This window comes from Panicum hallii, chromosome 7, assembly GCF_002211085.1.
Source record: "Panicum hallii strain FIL2 chromosome 7, PHallii_v3.1, whole genome shotgun sequence".
NCBI lineage: Eukaryota > Viridiplantae > Streptophyta > Magnoliopsida > Poales > Poaceae > Panicum > Panicum hallii.
In genome coordinates, this window is record NC_038048.1 from 30,438,914 (window position 1) to 30,463,789 (window position 24,876).

At 46.8% G+C, this 24,876-nt stretch overlaps 1 long non-coding RNA gene and 1 pseudogene across 1 annotated transcript in view; one reads left to right on the top strand and one right to left on the bottom strand.

Moving 5' to 3' along the window:
- Nucleotides 1–3,768: 3,768 nt before the first annotated feature.
- On the top strand, nt 3,769–5,625 carry LOC112900610 (annotated as a pseudogene).
- Nucleotides 5,626–5,634: 9 nt separating this feature from the next.
- Nucleotides 5,635–24,876, bottom strand: part of LOC112901124 — a 34,807-nt gene continuing 15,565 nt past the window's right edge. The window contains exons 2-3 of the long non-coding RNA XR_003230250.1: nt 6,442–6,538; nt 5,635–5,773 (exon numbers count right to left, since the gene is read on the bottom strand). This is a non-coding gene — a long non-coding RNA (uncharacterized LOC112901124). The remainder of the gene's footprint in view (nt 5,774–6,441; nt 6,539–24,876) is intronic.

Consider the following 24,876-nt stretch of genomic DNA (forward strand, 5'->3'; position numbering starts at 1 on the left):
TTCTGCGAGTACGCAGTAGGGGAGTCATCTCTGTCCTGCGCTACGATAACTGGATTCGATGCCCAAGCCGGCAAGCCCCCTGCCTCCTCTATCTTATCCTCTTCTACCTCACGCCAAACACACGCACGCACACAGGGCACGGCACGGCCGGCGGATGGGTGGCGACAGCCTCGGGCAGCAGCGGGAAAGGGCGGCGCGGCAAGCGGCTAGCTGCTGGGCTATAGGGATCGTGTGCCCGTGTTCGAAGGTGACCAAGAGAGGGAGGGGTGAATTGGATCACTAATCGTTCCCTCTAAAAACTTGAGGCCCAAACTAGTGCATAAGATAAACCTATCACGTCCTACACATGATAGTTAACACTAAGGTTTATCTATACAATCCTCTACTTACCCACCCAAAAAGCCGTGCAACCTAGTTCCGATCCTAATCAACTAGCTAGTAAATGCGGAAACGTAAATGCGGTAAATAAAGAGGTAAAGGCAAAGGGGATGCAAACTTCCGATAAAGATATGCGGATTTATCCCGTGGTATCGGTAGCCAAATAGCTACCTCTAATCCACGTTGGCTCGTCACCAAGACAACTTGAGCCAAGTAATGAGTCTTTTCCGATCACCGTCTTGCAAGCCACTAAGGCGCTCAGGCAAGCAAAGGCTAGTGCTACCAAGTCACCGAGACAAGGTCACCTGCCACCATCTCTCTCGGTCACCACGACACCGTCTTCACTACGGAGCTTCACCACGAAAGGAGGGATCTTCTCGTCCCGGCATAAAGTGTCGCCGTCTCTCTATACCAAGTCGAAGGGTCGTCGATGAGTACACATGCTTGACAGCAGCCAAGACTTCTCTCAAGGTTGATCTCGCAAGATCAAGACCTATGGTAGCACTAAGCTCTCATGCTCATTTGCTACAAAGCTTCCCTAAGCTTGGACGTGATCTCTTGAAGCATGGATGGTTGGAGTATGTGTATGATAGCCTTGGGGAACAGCCAGCCTCTCAACCTTACGAGAATGACCCAATGGGGGGTATATATAGGCAGCCCAAGCAATAGAGCCATTGGAGAAAAGCTGCTAGAAAAGTACGTAATGGTCGGTTAATCCGACTCTTCCCTTCTAGTCATCATCGGTTTAACCGGTGAATGTAATTTGCTCTTTTCAAAAACTAGCCGTTACTGTACGGGCATCTTACATCATTACACCGACGTTCTCTTTTTGATGATCGTCGGTTCAAGTGGTGTATGTCCTGAACTTGGTCAAATCTCCAACTGCACCGATGAGTTATATCTTGAATACGTCGGTTTGATCGATGAATGTAGTTGCCCTGCCTTCATGAGAAATCCAAATCTCCGGACAACTACACCGACGTTTACACTGAGTATAGCGTCGGTTCAACCGGTGTATGCAGTAGACCATAGGTCAAGTTCCATATTAACCGATGAGTGTAAAGCTGAACATGTAGGTTTAACCAGTGAGTGTAGTTGCCTCTGGATCACCAAAAGCCAAGTCTTCTGGACAACTACACCGACCTTTATATGACTTCATCGTCGGTTTAACCGGTGAGTATAACCTAAAAAACTCCTAAAAACATACTCACTGGACAACTGCACCGACGTGTCATATCCTTGATCGTCCGTTTGACCAGTGATAAGACTTATATTGATTTTGACTTTTTTGCTTCAAGTCTTGAGTTGAACTCGACCATTTTTCTTGTATTTCATCATATGGACCTAACACTCTGTAAATATGCATCTAGACAAGTTTATTAGTCCAAATATTGAGTTGTCATCAAATCACCAAAACACATGATGGAAATATGGCAACTATGGTGAGAGGCCATTTTCCCTACAGGGGCGGCGCGTCACCGCAGTGGGGCTCACCAGCGGCGGCGAGGAGGCAGAGCAGGGAGCTCCAAGGACGGCGCCGGGCGGTGGACGGAGCGGCCGGCGGGGGGCCCTGTGCAGCGAGCAAGAATGGCGGGTAGGCTGCAAAACGGATTCGCAGCGTTGTAGAAGCTGTGGGTGCGAGGAATCGAGCTGAGACTCATCGACGGCGACGAATCAAGCCAACGGGCGAGCTCAGTTCGGTGGTAATGGTGTCTGGCAGCGGCAGTGGAGGAAAAAGGAAGCGGCTATTCAAGGACGCCGGCGCTTGAGCTTTAAAAGGAGAGGGGGGGGGGGGGGGGGGGCGCTGGGATCCCGCGGGGCTTGGCCAGTCTGGCGAGGACATGCTGGCAGCACTGTTGGCGCTGCCTAACGGGCGAGCGAGTTCGTGCATGAGAGGAGGAAGACGATGCTGATGAGTGGGCCCGGCGTAAAAATCGAACTTTCAACTTCAACAGGTCAAACGACACAGCTAGAAGCTAAAATCACAAAGAAGACAATGCCACAAGAAACACCTCCGAAGCTGCTCAGGTTTGCACATAAAAATCAACGGAAAACAGCTAAGACTAAAACCTGAACTAATTTTTAACACAAGCAAACAGTAGTAAAAAATTTACTAAAAATATTTTAAATTCATTATTTTGCATCTAGTATTTAAATAAAATAACAAGGGGCGCAGTTTCAAAGAAGAATTTTGAGTTCCTTCACAAAGTTGAGTTTCAACAATAAACAACAAATTAATAATTTAAGAGAGTGCTTATGCAATGATGCTCCTTTATGCACAAATGATATTCTTATGCTCAAACGATGCTCATGTTAGCATGTTAAATGTGTTTTTAACTTGTGGGTTGTGACAGAATACATGCTTCCACAAAAACTTGCTGGATCGTTTTGTATTTCACCATTACTCCATTAGTACGATATAATCTAGCTTCCTATTCCTTGACGAGTTATCACACTTAACATAGGCCAGCCTTCATTACCTTAAATAGTTCAGGTTCTAGATTTCTGGATCTTAGCCTTAGAGCTGAGAGGTTTGAAGTTCTTGACTCGATCAGAGGAGAGCATCGCAAGAAATTTCTGAAAAATTACAATAAGACAATCAAAAGCATAAAGAAACAATGTCAGTGCCTATTCCTTTTCTATTTTATAATCATATTTGCTATCTTAAGTGGTTTACAAGTTCATTGTTCTTTTTCCTCTATTTCCATTTTGGTGCAGTGATGGCCGTGGGTTCTTCGTGTCGCATTGACTGTGGGTTTACAAGTACATCGAATATTGGGATGATAAAGTACTACTTTTGTTGGATTAATCTGATAAACCAAACATTAGGCTAGTTCCAACGGCACACTGTAAAAAACTCCCTTAAATCATATCTAGTTCTAGTACCCATACGCTGTCCAATGGCTCCCTGTAAATGATCCCCGTATATACAAGGGGAGTAAAATATGCTCCCCTACACTTCAATCACGTTGTTTCTTTACGATACTAATCTTGTTTGAGCCTCATAACTGACAATAATCCATATTATGGCAGTACAAATACCGTGATTGTTTTAATTTTAGAAATATAATAAATAAATGAGTTAAAATGTGTACGGGGAATAGGATAAGAGAAATGGTTGGAGGGAATGGTTGATAGAGGGAGGAATCTTTTAGAGAAAAATAGTAAAATATATTAGAAAGTATATATAAATGGAGATGTACACAGGGAATGATTGGAGACGGTCTTCAAATAAATTACATGACTATAACGCTACATTTTAAAGGAATAATTGGAGATAGTCTTGAGATAAATTACATGACCACAATACTAGACATTTTTGGCTTCAATCATGGGGGAGAGGCTTGCTATGTAAGCTTCCGAACGTTGCAGCGGCTTGCAATGTAAGCTATGGACTGCGAACCCCGGCACCTCATGGCAGCTAATCGCCTTGCAATGCCGGCGGCGTGGAGGACGCTGGACCCGTTGGAGTCGCCGCCGTCATCCACCAGGCAAGCCGCGTCGGCGGCGGACTGGAACTGGAAAGCGCAATTCGAGGCGTACGTACAACCGGTTGCAGGCAGCGGCGGCGGATTTTGGGGAGAAGCTCCCGATCCCGGAGATCGTGGCGGTGGGAGGCCAGTCGGACGGGAAGAGCTCACTCCTGGAGGCACTCCTCGGCTTCCGGTTCAATCTCTGCGAGGTCGAGATGGGCATCCACCGCCCCCTGGTCCTCCGGATGGTTCATGACCCCACCACCCATGATCCCCGGTGCCGCTTCAAGGTGAAAGTTCCTTAGCTTCCTCTCCTAGTTCCCCCCTTCTTTCTCTCTCAGATCGAGGTAAATCAGCTGACCGATGTGGGTTGCCGCCTGCGCGTGCGTGGCAGGAGGACTCGGAGGAGTACGGGAGCCCAGTGGTGGTGGCCACGGAAATTGCTGACCGCATTAAGCAGCACACGCAGTCGCATCTCCAGAAGATCCAAGCCATCGTCATGAGGACCGAGTACGCCCGCTGCCCCAACCTCACCATCATTGACACCCCAGGTTTGGTGCTTAAGGTGGGTATGCATGTGAGCTTGGAGCTTCTCATATCTCAATTCGAAAGGAGTGGGTTTCTACCTTTTTAGCTAGTTTTTCAGCTGTTTGATGTAATCTAGTGTCTGCTGTAGCCAATGAAGGGTGAGCCAGACACCACGCCGGAGGAGATCCTGTCGATGGTGAAGTCAATAGCGAGCCCGCACCCACCGTCTCCTCTTGTTCCTCCAGCAGAGCAGCGGCGAATGGAGATCTTCGCTATGGCTGGATACTATCAGAGAGAGAGAGATCGATCCCTCGTTCAGGCGCACGATGATCGTCGTCTCTAAGTTTGACAACCGCCTCAAGGTATGCCTGGCTGCACAACAATCAATCATCAATTTGGTACACAAGTTCCATTAATGTCTTCACTAGGAATCACGAAATGGACTTGGCATTGTGCCTTACAAAGTTGTTCCTAGTTTTGATCATTTGAAGGAATTCAGGGAAAGGTGGGAAATTGATAGTTACTCGAGTGCCAGCGGTTACCTTGGGGATAACATCCACCCTTTGTGGCTCTTCCAAACAATAGTGGAACAACCACGAACGAGGAGTTTTGGAGCCAAATCTACCAAGTTGATATTGACGTGTTGCGTCACCTGCGGGAAAAGGTGAATGGTGGTTTTAACGAGGAGAAATATTCACCATACATTGGGTTTACATGCCTCAGAAAGCACCTGGAATCTAAACTTCAAAAGAGGTACAAAGAAGCAGTTCCAGCCACCCTAGCACTGTTAGAGGAGAGATGCATTGGGGTTTCAGCGGGCCTATCCAGACTGGAATCCAAACTGCAAGCAACTACTGATGTCGCTCAACCGAGGAGATCGGCAAGGTTTCACGCTGCTTCTATTTGCACGCATTTGGTATGCATATACACACAATTCCATTTGTGTTCCAATACTTTTTCTAATTGGTGTACTAGAACTAATCAAACACTATTTTTGGTACAAAAGCATCACCTGCTTGACGGAGCAGCTGATCTAGACCCGGAGCTATGGGGTTTAACTACTGAAGAGGAACAAAAGCATGGTGGTACTGTCAGATGGCCTGGCATTTCATTGAGTATGCCGCACAATGGAATCCATGCAATACTCTTTCAAAAGCAGCACCGCCATACACTCAACATCTCAATAACTAGCTCATTCATCTCATGCAGCGTGGGCCCTCCATGGCTGCTATGGAAGACCAGATAATCCGCAAGGTTTTACCATGCAACAATGGAAAACCATATAGCAAACACCTGGCTTGTCGCACCACACATGCAAGCATTGCTGCTCCCAACGCAGTTGGGGAGCTTCATCTTTGGTCAGTTGTTTGCAGGATGAGCACCCATCTTCTCACCTTCAAATTTCAAAAGAAAATTTAGGGCCTGTTCGGATCCAATGGAAAGAGAAAGAGAAAGTGCAAAACTTTTACTCTTTTGCATTTTTTTTGCATTTTTGGATCCAAACACCCCAAAGTGCAAAAGGGCAAATGCTACCGTAATTTTGCTAATTATGGATTAATTAGGCTTAATAGATTCGTCTCGTCATTTAGTCCTCATCTATGTAATTAGTTTTTTAATTAAACTATATTTAATACTTCTAATTAGCGTCCAAACATCTGATGTGACAGGAGCAAAAATTTTACCATTTGCCCTTTTGCCATTTGCCCTTGGATCCGAACAGCACCTTAGTCAACAAGGCCATGCTATGAGGCCTTGCACCATCAGAACGTGGTCTTGGGGGCACTATTAAGCATCCCATCAGCTTCCCACCCCTCCATCCCTAAAATATATTCACCCCATCCCCCCTAAAAGATTCTCTTCCCCTTCCATTAGCTCCCCAACTAATAGGTAATCTATTTGCTCACTACTGTTCAAGTGCCTGAACACAAAACATGAATAGTAATTTCAGGGCCTAAACTATAGCACATAACAAAATCTCTATTAAGGCAACTGTACTGTGGCATTTCTATGATTAACCCATAAAGAAAGCATACTAGATAAACTCGGGAGAGCCAGCAAGTACCTGTTTTGTGCCCACCTGATGGCGTTGCAATCTTTGCTTTCTTATTATAAGCAGAAGTCTTTAACACAGTTTCAGCCACTCTCTTGCCAGTCTCAGGCTGCAATGAACAAACAATCGAACCACACAGGAGTCACATGAGTGTACAACACATGCATGCAGATCCCAGGAAACTCTCATCTTTCCAGGCTACAATGAAAGGACTAACAAACATGACTCACATGAGGCTGTTTCTTCCCATATCCTGCACACGTGGACACACAACCCAGAAACTCACATAGGTACCAGAATCATCTGATGTTGTAGATACAAATAGAAACAAGTAACAACTACCAAACACACACCTAAAGAGTTTCGTGTTCCTACCCTTCCCTTCATCCATTTCATCAATGGAAGGATAAGTCAGTTGCCACATTATTCAATAGAGCAAATTACTCTATTGCAACACCCGAACATGATGTCCACATTATTCAATAGAGCAAATTACTCTATTCCAATAATTTCACTACCGGACGCGGCTGATTTGCCGAGTGCCCCCAGCACTCGGCAAAGACGTAAAGGCACTCGGCAAATCCTTTGCCGAGAGCCCCACTCGGCAAAGGGCTCTCGGGGAAGCCGGGGTCAGCAAAGGATACTTTGCCGAGAGCTTCTCCTCGGGCTCTCGGCAAATTGTTTACCGAGAGCCAAAAGTGGCCCTCGGCAAAGAAAAGTGCCGTCACGGCGCGCCACCGTGGACAGATCCTTTGCCGAGTGTCACCGTCAGACTCTCGGCAAAGGACCGCGTCAACGCCCACCCTGGTCGCCTTCTTTGCCGAGAGCCCAGTCAAGAGCACTCGGCAAAGAGGGCATCCAGAGCTGCGCCGTCCTGCCTCTTTGCCGAGAGCCACTGGAGGCAGCACTCGGCAAATATTATTTTTTTTATAACCTCCCTATTTTCTCTTTGCTTGATTAGAAGTAGAAGTAATGAAAGAACGGATGGAGACAAACACAGGATTATGTAGTAACAATCAGAACTGAGAGGGCCTGGCGGACTGTCCGCCAGGACGCTTCAGTTCTGATTGTTCCCGCGAAAACTAGTGATGTCAAGAATTAATCCAATGGGGCTCAAACTTTGTAGGCACATTCGCTGTAGCCAAGTATATCACAAAGTACATAATGAACAATCAAAGTACATTCAGTCTAGCTAAGTCTCAAATGCAAATAACTCCATCATCTATGCCGAAGGTGGCTAGTTGTTCCGGTTGGTCTGATTTGGAGAAATATACGGATCATTGGAGGCCGCCGACTGATTCTGCAACATATAGATGAAATGTATGAGTGAAACGACAAAATAAACGACATATTGAACATTGCATACTCACTGAAGTAGAAAACGGATCGGTGGGTGGTCTAGGTGGGGTGACGAAGGGAGGTGGCGGAGGTAGACCCGTCGCGGCGCCAAGACTCTGAATGTACGCGAACATGCTTGCCATCCTCTGTCGGTCAGCCTCCCGCTCGGCCTCCATCTCCGCCCTCATCCTTGCCTCCAACTCCATACGTTCTCTCCTCTCTTCTTCCAGCTGAGCCTGCAAAATTTTTACCCCAATATTACAATAATACAAAAGAGAAGTTATGTAATATAATAGATAAAAAACGTATGAACAAGCAACAACCTGGAGTGCCTGGAGACGGGTCGTCGAACTGTCCGGACGAGGTCGGATGCCTGCGCTCGAGCTCGTTTGCTGTGCTTTTATCTGAGATAGAGTCGGAGTAGAAGAGGAGTCGATCGCGCCGTCGCAAATCCAGTACCGTCCATGCTTCTTTCTTCCTCCGACCTTCATGACAATTTCAGCGTCAAGATCCTTCTGGGTCGGATCGTACTCTGGCCCGTGCACCTCCCTCGCCATCGTTGTGTACTCATTGAGGCGAGTATAGATGCTCGGGTTGCTGTACGCCTCGGGCCCGTCCTCCGCGTTGTAGCTGATGCTGGATGTTGCTTTACCCTTGTGGGATAGAGCATACGCCATGAATTTGTTGCGCTGCTGCCCTCCATGTGCCGCCGACTGCGAGAAACAAGATGATGAGAAATCATGCATAGTTGAATAACCACAAAACAAGTAAAGTCGCGTACCCATGCTTGGGCGTACTCGGTCAGGTTACGGTTGCCTTGGTGGTGTGGCACACCGGCCATAGTCAGACGGTGCTCACGACGCTCCTGGTGCACAGCGTTCCAGTCGTTGGATAACCACTTAGCAACTATCTGCTGCCAGCACTCAGGAAAGTGGGCACACCAATGAGGAACCATCTACACGACATCAAGTAGAAGACATATTAGTAGAGGACATTAAGCCAACTTAATGTTCAAATAAATCAAATTTTGGTATTTACCTGCAAGTACTGCTCCTCAGTCAACGTCATAGTTCTTGCTTGCGTCTTGGTGACCTTCTGTCCAAGGACGACGGCGTGGTAGTTGATGATTGACTGGAGGCGCTGCTCGTAGAACATGTCGATAACGAGCTTTTTGCAGCGATACTCGGCAACCACATCCTCCTGCGCGTCCATCCCGGCCTGTAGTCTGTAGAAATCCTGCAATAAACACGATATATATATTTCAATCATATTATCAAGGATGTGCAACGAATGCGATATATTGATCACTTACCCAAAGCTCGCCCTTCACTCGCTCAGCCAAGTTGGGCCACTGTCTGCCGGCAACATCCCGCATGTCGGGGACGGCCCGGTAGTGCTCCCACGTATAGGCCGGACACGGCTCTCCGGCCAACGTGACTAGGCTAGGGAAGTGATCCCTAACCAGAAGACCCAAGATGCCATTCACATGGCGTCTGTGAGCACCAACGGGCCTCTCCACAACTATCCAGTTCCTGCACAGGTGATTGATAAAAATTATTAATTTGTACCACAAAATTGAAATTATAACGTAAACATGTACTGAAAACATGTAAATTTACTTACTTATCCCCTTGGGGAGCTATGAACGGGCATTTTGCTTCAGGAATCGGTCGCTGGGGGAGACTCGCCGGACCTCGCTGGTAGACGGTTGACGAAGCAGAGGCCTCCGTGCCCTCCTCGTCCGCCTGCTCGTCGTCCCCTGGCCCCTCCTGGTGGACCACCTCGTCCGCCTGCTCGTCCTCCCCTCCGGGAGCGCCTGCTCCTCCTCCTCCGGGAGCGCCTGCTCCTCCTCCTCCGGCGGCACCTCCTCCTCCGGGAGGCACCTCCTCCTCCGGGAGCGCATGCTCCTCCTCCGGCGGCGCCTGTGTTGTCGCCCTCCTGCCACTCCCCCTCCTCCTCCTGTAAGACGGTCCCTCAGCCGCCTCGGACGTCGGCTCACTACTCCCCCCCGAAAACCTCTTGTGAAGGGCCGCTACACTCTTCTTCATCTCGCGGCCCACCATCTCTGGTGAATCACCTGCAATTAAAAGAAAATTAATTAGTACAGATAAATATATAACACATACTTAGATAAATACATAAAGAAAATAGAACATAATTACATAATAATTATGTGGATGAAGAGAGATAGAGGAGCTTCATCCAAGATAAATACATAAAGAAAACCGAGTTGTGTTATGTGGATGAAGAGAGATAGAGGAGCTTCATCCAAGAGGTATAGGGGGTTTTGGACAGCCTCCCACGGACATAAGACGATGGGCCCACGAAGAGATACGTTGGATGAAAGAAAAATGATCAGTTCTGCTGGCTGACCCCGAGCTGTCCTGGCGGACAGTCCGCCATGCCTGGCGGACAGTCCGCCAGGACCTCTCAGCTAGCCAAAAAACCTTCTTTCCAAGGGATTGATCCAAACTTTTAGATATCTTAGAGGGATGATTGGATGTATATGAGACAAGGCAGCAGACAAATAAAACACAGTTTTCAAGATAACATAAGAAAAGTTTACCACTTTAGATCAACAACCATAATTACGTAATAAGTACAGATAAATATATAATACATACTTAGATAAATACATAAAGAAAATAGAACATAATTACGTAATAATATAGTCTTACATTGACTAAAAATATTCATCGTAGTCGGGATTAGCTGGATCATAGTCCTCATCATCACTATCAATCATGTCGTAACCAATAAGATCAGAAGACTCGGTGTCTTCATTTGCATTGTCTACTTGTAGTCGTTCTAGCATGTGTAAATCCTTAACGCTGTGCACCTCTTCCTCCTCCCCCGCATCATCAACCGCTTCAACTTCCATTTCGTTTGCCTCGGTTAATTCTATCTCGAATCGCCCTTGCAGCCCTTCTTCTTGAAAGAACTCTCCGTCATATATGTTTGGATCTAAGTTGTAATCATCATCGTTAGGGACAGGTACTCTACCGTGCGGTGATGTCTTGTACACAATATACCAACCCTTAAGATGCTCTTTGCTTTCACACGCATATGGGAGATAATAAACTTGTATAGCCTGTTGAGCAACAACATAGACATCGTCTATGGTCATGACTGAATCCTGTCGAATTTCGACTAGCCCAACATTAGAATGCGTCCGTCTCATTGCTTGAGGGTCAAACCAATGATATTTGAATATCACGGGATTAAGTGGTTTCGAACCATAGTAGCTGAGTTCGTATATTTCTTCAATTCTTCCATAATACTCAATCCCATCAAGGCCGGGAGTAAACACCCCAGAATTTGTGGTCTTTCGATTGGGTCGACATTCATCATGACTGCTTGTACAAAAATGATATCCATTCACGTCATAACCAGAATATGACTTGACCTTATATCCAAAGCCACCGGCCACCTGTCTCAACTGGGCACTCAAGGTCGCATCGCTAACGCCCTGCAAGTTCAAGTACGATTGGACAAACTAAGTAAAAACAACTTAGAGTGAAAAGCTAAGTACGGGCTAGATTGGACCATACCTTCTGTTTGAACCAAGAAATAAAATTGGGGGATCCATTTCCTGCACCTTGTTTGAGCAGGGTATCTAATTCCTGCTCCATGATATCCCTTGATTGACGCCAGAATTCTTGAATAAATTGTTGCATGTACGGTGTCACCTCGTCAAGGTTGGTCAACACATACAGCATGATCCGACACCACTCTTGATGACTCAACCTCTTGGTGGTCGAACCACTTGCAGTTCCAAGCTGACCTTGAAAAAGGCTGAGTCTCGAGTCATTTTCGCTAGCATTGTAACGAGCCGGTGGATTATGCACACTAGGTAGGTTGTCACCATAGTATACTGATGTAAAGTTCGACACCTCCTCCAGAATGTATGCCTCGGCAATGGAACCCTCAATTTTGCTTTTATTTCCACATTTCTTTCGGATAACCTTTAGGCATCTCTCAATTGGATAGCACCACCGACCCTGCACGGGACCCCCCATTCGTGCCTCATACGGGAGATGCAATATCATATGCTCCATCGGATTAAAGAATCCGGGTGGAAAGATCTTCTCCAACTTACATAACAACACCGGTGCGATTCTTTCCAAGTCTGCAACTAAGGTCCGTGATAACTCCTTTGCACAAAGTGTGCGGAAGAAGTAGCTCAACTCTGCAAGTACCAGCCAGACATGCTCAGGGACAACCTCGAACCATCGCTGGAAGAAGCCGCTCAATCCATATGTGGTAGTCATGACTCTTCATACCTAAGACTCGCAAAGTAGACAAGTTGACTCCTCTACTCAGATTAGCTGCATAGCCATCAGGGAACATCAACGCCTTGATCCATTGTAGTACTTCTATCCTTTGGGGCTTGCTCAAGACATAATCGGCCTTAGGCCTTCTCCATGTCTTTCCTCGTGCAGGAGGCCTCATTTCTAAGTTTGGTCTGTCACACAATATTGCTAGATCCAACCTAGCCTTAACATTGTCCTTTGTCTTCGTGGGAATATCCATGATTGTTGCCCAAAGTGCTTCAGCAACATTCTTTTCAGTGCGCATCATATCAATGTTGTGTGGAAGGAGCAGGTCGTCATAATACGGGAGCCGAGTCAAGCCCGACTTATGTGTCCACTATGTTGCTCACTATATCCCACAAAGCCACCCTCTGGATTGATCAAGAGACCATCTATCTGCTGACGAATCTCGGCACTAGTCCTCATCGGACTTGCGAGGTCTGTCACTGTAACACCTTTTGTAAAGTTTTTGATGTCTCGTCTGAATGGATGGTCAAGAGGTAGGAACTGTCGATGTTTGTCGAACGCAACATACTTACCACCCTTCTGCAACCAAAGGAACCTAAGACGTTCCTTGCATACCGGACATGGGAATTTGCCGTGAACACACCACCCGCAGAAGACCCCATACGCCAGAAAATCATGCAGAGAGTATTGATACCAAACATGCATCTTGAAGTTAGTCTTTGTGGCCCGATCATATGTCCATACCCCTTCCTCCCAAGCATGGACCAATTCATCAATCAGCGACTCCATGAACACACCCATATTTTTCCCCGGGTGTCCAAGAATAATCAACGATAACAACACGTTCTGTCGTTGGAATGCTATGCCTGGGGGGAGATTGAGGGGAATCAGAAACATGGGCCAACACGTGTATGTGGCAGCCATCGCTCCATACGGATTGAATCCATCAGTTGCCAGCGCAATACGAACATTACGAGCCTCACTGGCTTTGTCCCGATGAATGCTATCAAAGTAGGTCCATGCTTCACCATCTGATGCATGTACCATCTTGTGAGGATTGTATCGTTTCCTTTTCTTATGCCATGTCATCTGTTTCGCGGATTCCTCAGTCATGTACAGCCGTTGGATCCTCGGTATGGCCGGCAGGTGACGTAGGATTGTCACGGGGATATCAAGCTGCCTCTTGTTGCCATCACCAGAGTCAACCTCCAAGAACCTAGAGGATTTACACTTCGGACAGTACTTTTCTTCCGCGTATTCTTTCCTGAACAGGACACATCCGTTCGGACAGGCATGTATCTTGTCGTACGGCATCTTGAGTGCACGAAGAAGTTTCTGTGACTCGTACATACTCTTTGGCAGGATGTGACCCTCTGGAAGCAGGCTGCCAATAACTGTCACTATACCATCAAAGGTGTCTCTGCTCAGGCTGTACCGCGACTTCAATGCCATTACTCGTCCAATGGCATCCAGCTGAGAAACTTTTGTATGTCCGTGAAGGGGTTTCTGTGCTGAGGCAAACATATCGTAAAACGCCTTTGCGGACCCCTCAGGCTCCTCCTCTACAAGTTCTTCAGCAAAGTGTGCCTCATGATAGTCATCTAACATGTCCACTACACCAGCCTCCGCATCACAATCCTCGACACGTGGTCTCACCACGTCCTCTCTCCTACGATGGCCTTCACCATGATGGATCCATCGGGTATAGTTTGGCGTAAATCCATTAAGGAAGAGATGTTCCCCCATGACATCCTGTGTTTGTCTTTTCCTGTTAGCACACTTGCTGCATGGACAGAAAATTCTAGCCGCTCCTTTAGCATTCTCGCCCCACGCCTGTTCCAAGAATTCATTGGTGTTCTTAATCCACTCAGGGCTGACATCTCTCTTACTACGGTGACCAGTGTACATCCACCTACGGTCCTCCATCCTCTACTATACACAACGAAAACTAGTTAATATCAATTATATATGATAAAAGACTAGTAAAACTAAATTAATACGAAGTCTCTATAGTACTAGCGGCTAAAAGAGGCATACACCCCGTAAAATAACCTAACTGGAATTTACTAACTAATTTTCTAAAATTCACTAAGTTTCTAACCAAGTAATAGGAGCTTCATCCAAGAGGTATAGGAGGTTTTGGACATCCTCCCACGGACATAAGACGTTGGGCCCACGAAGAGATACGTTGGATGAAAGAAAATGCTCAGTTCTGCTGGCTGACCGAGACATGTCCTGGCGGACAGTCCGCTAGGACCTCTCAGCCAGCCAAAAAACCTTCTTTCCAAGGGATTGATCCAAACTTTTAGATATCTTAGAGGGATGATTGGATGTATATGAGACAAAGCAGAAGACAAATAAAACACAGTTTTCAAGCCAACCTAAAAAAAGTTTACCACTTTAGATCAACAACCAAGAGAAATCGGGATTTTCACAAACAAAGCATGCATCATTTTGGAAATTCTTTTTGCTTAAAAAAGAAATTATCTACTAGCCAAGCAGGTGTGCAACATTTCATTCAACACTCCTAGAGTCAATAATGTTTAGCTCACTTCTTAACTCACAAACTCCGAAATCAATACTATAATTAAGCAATTGTTTCCTTTTAATATCCTTTTCAAATCTCCAATCCACAAGGGGTAGATCTATCGGGCATACGCGAACACATACTTCACAAGCATTGCAATCATCTTATCTACTAGCAAGGCGGGGGTCGTCACCTAGACTGGAGGTGACGTTGCCAGCGGCGGACGGACGGTCGGCGACAGCACCCGAGGAGCGCTCCCCAGCGAGACGACGGCGTTGGGAAGACTACTGTGTGGGAGCAGCGGCATCGGGGTGTGAGCAGCAGCGTCGGCGGCCTCGGGGCGGCGAGCCCGCGGCCACGGAGCGGCGAGCCAGCGGCCTCAGGGCGGCGAGCCCGCGGCCTCAGAGCGGCGAGCCAGCGGCCTCGGGGCGGCGAGCCCGCGGCCTCGGCGGCGGGCGGCGTGGCAGGCGCGGGCGGCGCGGGCGCGGGCGGGGTGGTGCGGCGGACGCGGGCAGCGTGGGCGGGGCGGCGCGGCGGCGTGGGCGCGGGCGGTGTGGGCGGGGCCGGCGCGGGCGGGCGGGCGTGGGCGGCGGGCACGGGCGGCGGGCGAGGGCGGGGGGCGGCGGGCGCGGGCGGCGGCGGGCAGGCGTGGGCGGGCGTGGGCGGCTCGGCGGGCGGGCGTGGGCGGCGGCGGCCGGGCGGGGGGCGGCGGGCGTGGGCGGACTGGGGGCGGCGGGTGCGGGCGTGGCCGGTCTGGGGGCGGCGGGCGCGGGCGGCGGCGGCCGGGCGGGGCGTGGGCGGCGGCGTGGGAAGGCGGAGGCGTGGGCGGCGGCGTGCATGCGTGGGCGGGCGTGGGTGGGTGAGATAAACGCACTTGTTTGCCGAGTGCCCTAGATCTGGCGCTCGGCAAACCCACTTGTTTGCCGAATGCCTCCGATCCGTGGCACTCGGCAAAGCCTCCCGCACGGAGCGCCATTACCCGCTATCTTTGATTGAGCCCCCGCCCCCGCCCCCGGCCCCGCTGCGCCGCCGCCGCTCCCCCGCCACGTGCCCCCGCCCGCATTCCTGGCCACCGCCCACGCCCGCCCGCCCGCCGCGCCGCGCCCCCGCCCCCCCCGCCCCGCCCCCGCCGCCCGCGCCCGCGCCCCCGCCCGGCCCGCGCCCCCGCCGCCCGCGCCGGCGCTCCCGTGCCCGCGCCCCCGCCCCCTGCCCCGCCGCGCCGCCGCCGCTCCCCCGCGCCGCGGCCCCGGCTCGCGCCCCCGCCCGCGTTCCCGGCCGCCGCCCGCGCTGCCCGCCGCGCCGCGCCCCCGCCGCCCCCGCAGGCGCTCCCGCCCCCTGCCCCGCCGCGCCGACGCCGCTCCCCCGCCCCGCGGCCCCGGCTCGCGCCCCCGCCCGCGTTCCCGGCCGCCGCCCGCGCCGCCGCCGCTCTCCCGCCCCGCGGCCCCGGCCGGCGCCCCCGCCGCAGCCGCGCCCCCGGCCTACGCCCCTGCCGCCGCCGCGGCCCCGCCCCCGGCCTGTGCTGAGAATGTCTGCCTCTGACTTTTCAATGTATTTGCACACAGGTCATTCATTTTAAAGATCTCGCTACTTGTTTCTCCATTACCACTCGCATCTCACCTTATGCATGTTGATTTCAGGTTGATTATCTAAAAAAGGCTGATCCAGTAAGAAGCTATATTCTTCAGTGACTGATTGGTAACCAAGGCATGTTGATTTTTTTTAATAACCTCCCTATTTTCTCTTTGCTTGATTAGAAGTAATGAAAGAACGGGTGGAGACAAACACAGGATTATGCAGTAACAATCAGAACTGAGAGGGCCTGGCGGACTGTCCGCCAGGACGCCTCAGTTTTGACTGTCCGCTATTTCTTTGTGCTGTGCAGAGAGTGCTTGTTGTCTGTTACCTTTGGCTGTCATGTTGCTTTCACAATTTTTGTAACTTGTGAGACCGAAAGAAACTTACCATAGGCATGTCTTGGGGCTTTTAGTCAACAATTAACACCCCTTTTACACTTGTGATATCATCTGAGTGCTCCTTGTGGCCAACTACAGGATGACTTTCCAGAATTAACTAGGGTTGGCTTACACCTTGAGTAACTAGGAGAATAGAGCAATCTGGGACTGTGATCTGTACTTGTTCAATATATAGGTATTGCTACTTGTATTTTTTTGGGGGGGCAAACAATTTTGAGCTGATAAGCTTTCATTCAGAATACTGATAAAGTTTTCGACCATATGAGACCCTAAATATGTGTTTTATCTCCCTTCTTGAAAGTGGATGATATCTCAATTCTTTAACTTGAAGGGGTTTAATAAGGTTCTGGGCTATGTATTTAGAAAATAAGACATCACTTTTTTGTGCATTGATCCATAATGTATATGGATTTTATTTCCTTCTTGGCAGGATTTCGTTCCATCAGTTTCAACAAATAGCCATTGTATGTCTGGTTCAGTGTCAACTGAGGAATCGTGTTCGACTGTACCGCCGCTCTCAGCTCGAAGCCCCAGTCTTTTTCAGGTTTGTTTTAGTTGACTTGAGGTGTTCCAAAGTTAATCGTTCCAGTTGGCTTGATTCATGGCGGGACTAAATCAAATATCCAACAAGTTTTTTCCATACAAATTTCCCAATGACTTATTGACTTGTTCTTTCAGTTGAACACCCGGTCGAAAAGAAGCTCACCTGCAAGGGTTAAGGTTTACACCCAGTCGGAATCATGGGGAAGCTCACCTGCAAGGTTTAGTTGTCCTTAAAATTTGTATACGAAATTATTTGCACATTTCCAAAAAGATCTGACGCAAGTTTTTTTAATATTATTAAGTGCATCGATTGAGCTGGAATATGAAATGTAAGTTTCTCAGCATCGTGCAAATTTCTTTTTAACAGGAAAGTCAGAAGTAAGCTGGATTATAAATTGTAGGTTTCCAACTGATCCGATGGACACGCGAAGAAGAATCCTTCTTGCTTTGCATAACATAAAGTTTGCGGATCGCAAGGATCATTGGAGAGCTGCTGATACTGATGTACTGGAAAGAGTTGAACGAACTCTACGTACTGTGAATTGCATCATGCCTATTGATGAAATAAAAGAACATGTTACTGCATTGGAAAATGATGTCAAACTCCATTTGGTAAGCATTGCAATCCATATCATAATCCGAAACTTAGCTTAATGTTAATACCCTTCCAATCCACAAGTTTTTTTTTGGTTTATGCAGGCGGGTGATCACCGTATTTCAGAGGATTGGCTCATAATGATTGCAGTGTTCGACTATGTTAGGCATGACTATATCCAAGACACTGATAATGTAGCCAACGAGCCTAATCCCAGAAAGAAGATGAAGATGAAATGCAACGCAGAGTCCACCAGCAGTGGCCAGTCAGATTCAAGCATTGGTGAACGTTTTTCAAACCTGATGGAAGATAAAGAAATTGCCGCAGAACTCTTCAAGGGTCCACTGAGTATGAAAAATTGTTGTCACAAAGCTATGAGGTGTGGTTTCAAAGGCAAAGAACTTCGTAGTGTTATAAATTTATGCAGGATAAATTGGGAGCAGCGCCAGATATTCATGACACTTGAAGATTCTGAAGCAAAGGACTATGCCTTAGAAGCTATTTACGGGTTTGTCCCGCCGCCACAGCCTCCGCCGCCGACCGAGTGAGTTGTATGAACATTTCCGAACTTGTATGGACTATATATGTTCATTTATGCTGGCTCAGGACATTTGAACTTGTATGAATTTGTATGGACTTGTATGAGTATTGTCATATATGAAATGTGTGTAATGTGTATTGTCATATATATATATATATATATATATATATATATATATATAAACTGCATGTGATGTCCGTTGTGATATATATATATTTTTGGACCATATACGAGAAAAAAATAGTCATAACTTTGTCACGTGAGCATCCAATTGGCAAGCAAGTTGCACAACACAACATCGCACTCTCTATCCAGGCAATGAATAAAGTTGGTCCGTGTCACTGGTGAATTTCACACGGTTCTGTTACTAGGAGCGATGGAAGAGGATGCGTTGTTATTCGGGAAATATTGTGATAATAAAGCCATAAAGGGAGCAGCCCTTTACCCAAAAGCTGCCACGCACAGGAAGCATGTAGCTAACGCGACGTCGATGGAAAAACATGAGCATCTTGGTCGCTGCGGCAGTTCCTGCTGCACGCGTGCGCGGGGTGCCTGGGCCTTGAGATGCCCCAGAGAGGTGAATCTCTTGGGAAGAACTTGAATCTTGCTTGGATCTTGCTCAAACCCAACCCTAGACCAAGGATTTGGAGTGGGGAAGCTAGGGTTTCACTTTGGGGAGCTTTGGAGTGCTTAGAATGTGCTTGAGGCTCAGCTTATGCAGTTTGGTAGGGTGGTTTTCCCGTTGGGGTCGAAGGGGTATATATAGAGCCTCACGAAAAACTAGCCGTTAGGCTGTTTTTTAGTGTCCTGGCGGACTGTCCGCCAGTAATGGCGGACTGTCCGCCAGGACCACTCGGGTTTGCATTTTTCTGTTCAAGGCATGGGTTCCGGATTTGGTTTATTTGTGTTCTACCACACACTTTCCACATCCCTCTTGATAGTGCGGTATACCTAGACTAAAGAAAATGTAAAACAAAGAATTATCTTCGCTTGAACCACATTTCTTGAACCGGTACCGTTCTCCAATTTTAACGAATCGTCGGAATTGATTCCTCTTCTTTTCTCCTTTTTGGTTTCTTTGACCCCTGCTCATTATTCTCAATTGAAACATTATATACACATTTAGGTTGTTATTAATCACCAAAATAGGTCATAGGCCTAGATGCACTTTCAATCTCCCCCTTTTTGGTGATTGATGACAACCCAAATGAATCAATAAAAACAATAAATTCAATAGAGCTTGAGGAAATAAATATGTGATGAGCTCCCCCTAAATCCATGCATCCACAAGATATTTATGAACTTCATTTCATAATGAGCGAACCAAATAAAGTCAAAGCATCATGATGAGATAAAACCAAGATAATAGAATATCACATGATTTCACAAACATAGAAAAGCAATAAGATCACAACCAAGCAAAGCATCATCCATAAAAAGAAATTAGAAATTACAAGCCAACTTAGTTCAAATACGATACAAGCCAAGTCTCACATACATCCAAAGTCTCACAACGACTCTAAAGGATGGAAAGATAAGAATGCTAGGAATGCTAGGATACAATCTTCTCCCCCTTTGGCATCAAACACCAAAAAGAGAAAAGACAAATGGAAGCTTGGAGCAGTAATCACTCATCATCCTCATCATCATCATCATCATCATCATCATCATCATCATCACCTACATCGCAATGCTCCCACGCAGCTGGAAAGTCCCTAGGAGGAGAAGGTGGAAATGCGGGCCAATCCATCTCCTCAATGCCAAGGTGGCGCTCAATCCTGTTGATACTCTGCTGATTTGCCCGAGCGTGAGCACGAACTACATCGTTGGTGTTGCGGCATACTTTGAAGAGAGCTTTCAAGCCAGAAATAAAGGCATTGCCTTTCTTGCGAGGACGAGTCCTAGAAGAGGAAGGCATCACCGAGGTGGAGGGCATATCCATAGTGGGCTGGGGTGGAGAGTGAGCTGATGGGGGAGACTCGCCCTCTGGTGGAAACTCTTGCTCCTTGGGAGGCTGTGGGCAATATGGGGCATGGACCGCATCATATCCAAACTCTATTCCAGTCACGGCATTAATCATCCTTTGAATGTATGGAGCATAGATAACTGGATTACTGCCATGATGGAGCATGTACCTCAACTCCGTCCAGAAAAAGTGAAAGACACTAAAGGGCGGGTGATCAAAGTCCATAGCTAAAAGAAGCAACTTGACCGTACCATGAATCTTGGTGCGATCACCCCTCTTGGGAGTCAAGGTCTCCCGGAATATCCTGTTCATGATCTCCATATATGGACGTAGTCCATGAGTCGTCGCTAAATCCGGATCCTCATCCCGATAGAGAGTCATAAGATTGATGTCATCGTGAATTTCCATCTCATCTAGAGTGTCATCAAGCTTAAGGATAGTAGCAAATTGCTTGTATGAAACCAAGAAGGCGCGCCCTTGAAGATTGAAGTGAATAAAGGAATTCTTGCCCTCACCTTCCAACCAAGCAGTGGAGCAAAATTGAGCAACCAACTCATTGTTCCAATTTTGATTGAGGGCCAAGAATTTATAGAGGTGTTTCTTCTCACATTCACTTATGACCAAGTCAAAGGTTGGATTATTTTTCTCACTCATTTCATCCCAATTGATGTACTTAGAGACGGTGATAGCATTCTTCTTCTCAATAAAGACGGATATGTACCAATCAGCTTGAAATTTGCTCCAAAACCTCCTATCCGTGATGTACTTCTCATAATCATAAGGATTTTCCTTTCTTTCCTTAAATGCAGCACCTCTTTGCTTTGTGGTGTAATCCACTCGCTTCACTCCAGGGTCACCGAAGTTGATCCTTATGTACTCCGGTCTGTGCATGATATACTCCGGTCTTCTCGATGCTGTATAGTTTCTTCGTGCTGAGTAATTTCTTCTTCCTTGGCAGTGATAGTAGCTTGGAGTGCCTCAATCTGCGTATTCTGTCGACCAACCTGACTACGATACCTTTGAGCTATGTTAGTCAAGCGATAGATACCGTGTTGCTGAAGCGTCTGATAACGGTACTGTGCACTCATGAATCGAACGGCAGTACGTAGGGTCTCTCCAGCCAGAGTTCCCAGTAAATGGTCACAGTATGCCACTCTGAAAGTCCATTCTGGGTCACGAGAATCCATTGCAGGAAACAAGCCGATAGGATATCCTGCAACTTCCTCAGGATGTTGATCACAGAAGGTGTGGATAGCTTCTATAGCCGCTGCTTCAAAAGTGTCCGCAAGACGATGACCAATCACATTTACTTCAATAGGTGACCACAAAGATAAGGTAGGATGCGGAGGAATAGTCATTTTCACTCGACAACGAGGAACATCTTCTTCATCATATTCTACTCCATCATAAGGTGGAGGCTCAGTGTAGCCAAACACCTGGAGAGATTCCCACAGAAGACGGGGAAAACCCTCCCAATGCAAGGCATTGGTATGAGCGTGTCCTGCGGAATCCCAAAAGAATCTGGGAAGCTCAGCCATCTGAAACAAGGATTCAAATGGTGAGATTATAAATTTTCAACCATACTCCTTGAGAAGACTGCGGAAAAATGTGAGTTAGCTTGACAGATTGATTGGAATGCAGCTATCCTCACAGGATAAAGGAAACAAGGTGACCTACCTTGATAACGGTAGAGTCTGAAGATCGAAAGATTGTTCTAGATCCTTGGGAATAAAGTGATAAAGGTAAAAACATTAACCTTAAAACTGTCAAAACTAATCATTTCAAAACTATACTGTCAACTAACACACTCCAAATATCCCCAAATCATCAAACCATGTCATTCAATCAAATCAAGGAATATGCATGCACGTGCTATACGTCCTCACATTCAAAATAACTTCCAAAATACTTGGACTTATGCGAGTAGTTCCGGTGGCACAATATATTCGTCTCTCCCTATAATAGCTAGTCGGATATCCTTACTCGTCTTAACCTATTTAATCGTGGTTAGTGTACCTGCAGAAAACCACAATGAATATATGAACCTTTCATGCCAGCACTCATGAAAGCGTCCCCAAACATTACTGTTCACTATAGAAACAGCATCTGTACAATTACCGCCGTACAGACAACGTTAACATACGTCATCGAAACAACGTATTCACGGAATACCGCAAAATGCGGGGGTATTGCTATACCCTATTACTGACCATATACTCCCAATATCATCAACCTAAGTTGATATATTGGCAGCATCTCAAGTAGGCCACTGCTTGAGAAACAGCGTTCGGTTCGCATCACCGACGGGAAGGCCAAGCTCCCTCAGTTGGCTGAGGATCCTTACCTTCTTACCTCACCATCGAAGATGTCGTTACAAAAAGTAAAGTTGGGTTGTGCATGAAATTAAGTTTCAACTGAAAAGTAATGCTGGGAGTTAGTCATATATATTTATATATTACAGCCACCTCTAATTCCCATAATAACATTACCCTAGGGCTTACGTACTATACATAATCCTTAACGAATCAAACGTAGTTTTGCCAAATACTTTGTTGGTCAAACTTTTATACTGAAATCATTTTTAAGGTAAAATGTATCTCCAGGGTAACCTTATAGCTCTGATACCAGCTGTGGCAGAACCAACCTGAATTATACCGGCTCAAGTACAAGAGTCTATTTCAAAGAGCTCTAACATACTTCAAACGGTATAATCCCTTGGCCTGTCGGGTAGCGTCCCGATAAACCACCGTTACAGGATCACATAAGGTTACCTCACACGAAGGTGAGTCCAGAGATACAATCACCATCACATTTTACATCACAAGCACTTATATTACAAGAGTTTGCAGAATAACATAAGTACTAGAGTGCTAAAAGTTATTACAAACCATATATAACATTCGGGTTCATAGCAGCGGAAAATATAGTACGATAATTATACATGTCGCTAGTATCAACATCATGCTAAGCCCGAGCATGACATTACTCGTTAGGGTCGGGGTTGGCCGGGGACGGGTCCCATTCCACGGACCAACCATCAGGCAAAGCATAGGGCCAAGGCATCGGAAGAGTAGGATCTTCAGAGGCATTACCTGAAAAACACATAACTAGCAAGACTGAGTATACTAATACTCAGCAAGGCTTACCCGGGGTTGGGTATACTTAGCCCATAACTAGACCATGCAGGCTTTGCAAAAGGTTCTGGATTTAGCTTTTGCTGAAAAGCAATAAAGAGTAGATCCTTAATTTCAACTTTTAGCTTTTAGGTTCTAGTTGATTATCCATTCTAGGTAAGCACCTATAACTACTCAAGCATAGTATAATCTTTAATCAAACATCATCTTTGATAATCATTGCTCTTCTTACTCTATGTGGTAAAAGGAATAAGCAGTCTCAATCTTCGTGAGAGGCGGACGATTCTGAATCGAATTTTAACCCTTGCAAGGTAAACCTAACTCACACGCTTGGAACACCAACCGGTCGTTCCGAAGCAACCGTTTGCCTTTCATTCCGGGTCGTGGAACAAAGCCACCACAAGCGACTGCTGGACTATACGCACATCCAATGTGCAGGACATACGTCTGTAGCGCGACTACATGACCGTATTCCTGTCTGCTATGCAGAACGTACTCTCACAGTCGGTGCGTGTAAACATAAAATAAAAGTCGAGTGGTGGGGGACGAGTCCACTTGCCGGGCCGATTGGTTACTAGGCTTACCGCTTACCATATTTCGCGGCATGTGGCTAGTACTTTCAAACGCTTAACTGCCACTACCACACACTGCGACCTTAACCAATTTCATCAACACAGACGGGGTACCACTTCTTTCCATGAAACTGCACATAACCCCGTCCGTCATCCTTATAGTGATTGCAGGAATGAAGGTAATCAATTCCTATATCGCGCGAGTGACAGGAAATCACTCGACTTCTACCGGTCCTATTAGCATAGCACTAGTCGGACTCAGGTTCTAATGTTCAGTACATTGGTTCCTAGAAATATGCATCTAGGGTTCCATTACAACTCCTATACTTAATGCATAAATATAGATAAATAAGCATAGGTTGCAATATAAAGAAAATAATGGGATATGTCCGGGGCTTGCCTTCACTGGCGGGTCTGGGGTCAGAAATATTAATAAAACCTTCCGAACTCGGGTTCGGGGCTTCAGTTAATTCCTCAGTGATGTTCCCGGCGGCTTCAGAGATGTCCACTTCAGGCTCGGGGAGTATCTGATAGTCACCGTCAGCGAGAAACGTCGAGTCTACATGTAATCAAAAGGATGCAGCTTAGGAAATGCATAAATCTATATTCTATTTCACGATAAAGTTGCAATCCAATACATTCAACATTACACACTAGCAAACAACACAAACTCCCATACTGGGCAGTCATTTATCGAGTATTAATTAACTTACTTAGTCACATTAAGCAACATGGTTAGTTACCCTAAACATTTTTCTAATTACCTTAAATAGCATGGTGGATTATTTTAAATTTGAAAGTTCCAAAATAAAAGAGGTTAAGTTTAAATCGAAGTTAAGTTTGTAACTTGCACAAAGTTATTTAGAGTTCATAGAACATTCATGTCAAATTTCATAAGTAATCAACATGAAATGACAAGGTTAAGTGTTCATTACTCCTTAAACTTAGATTTAAAATACAGATAGAAATATTTTGTTT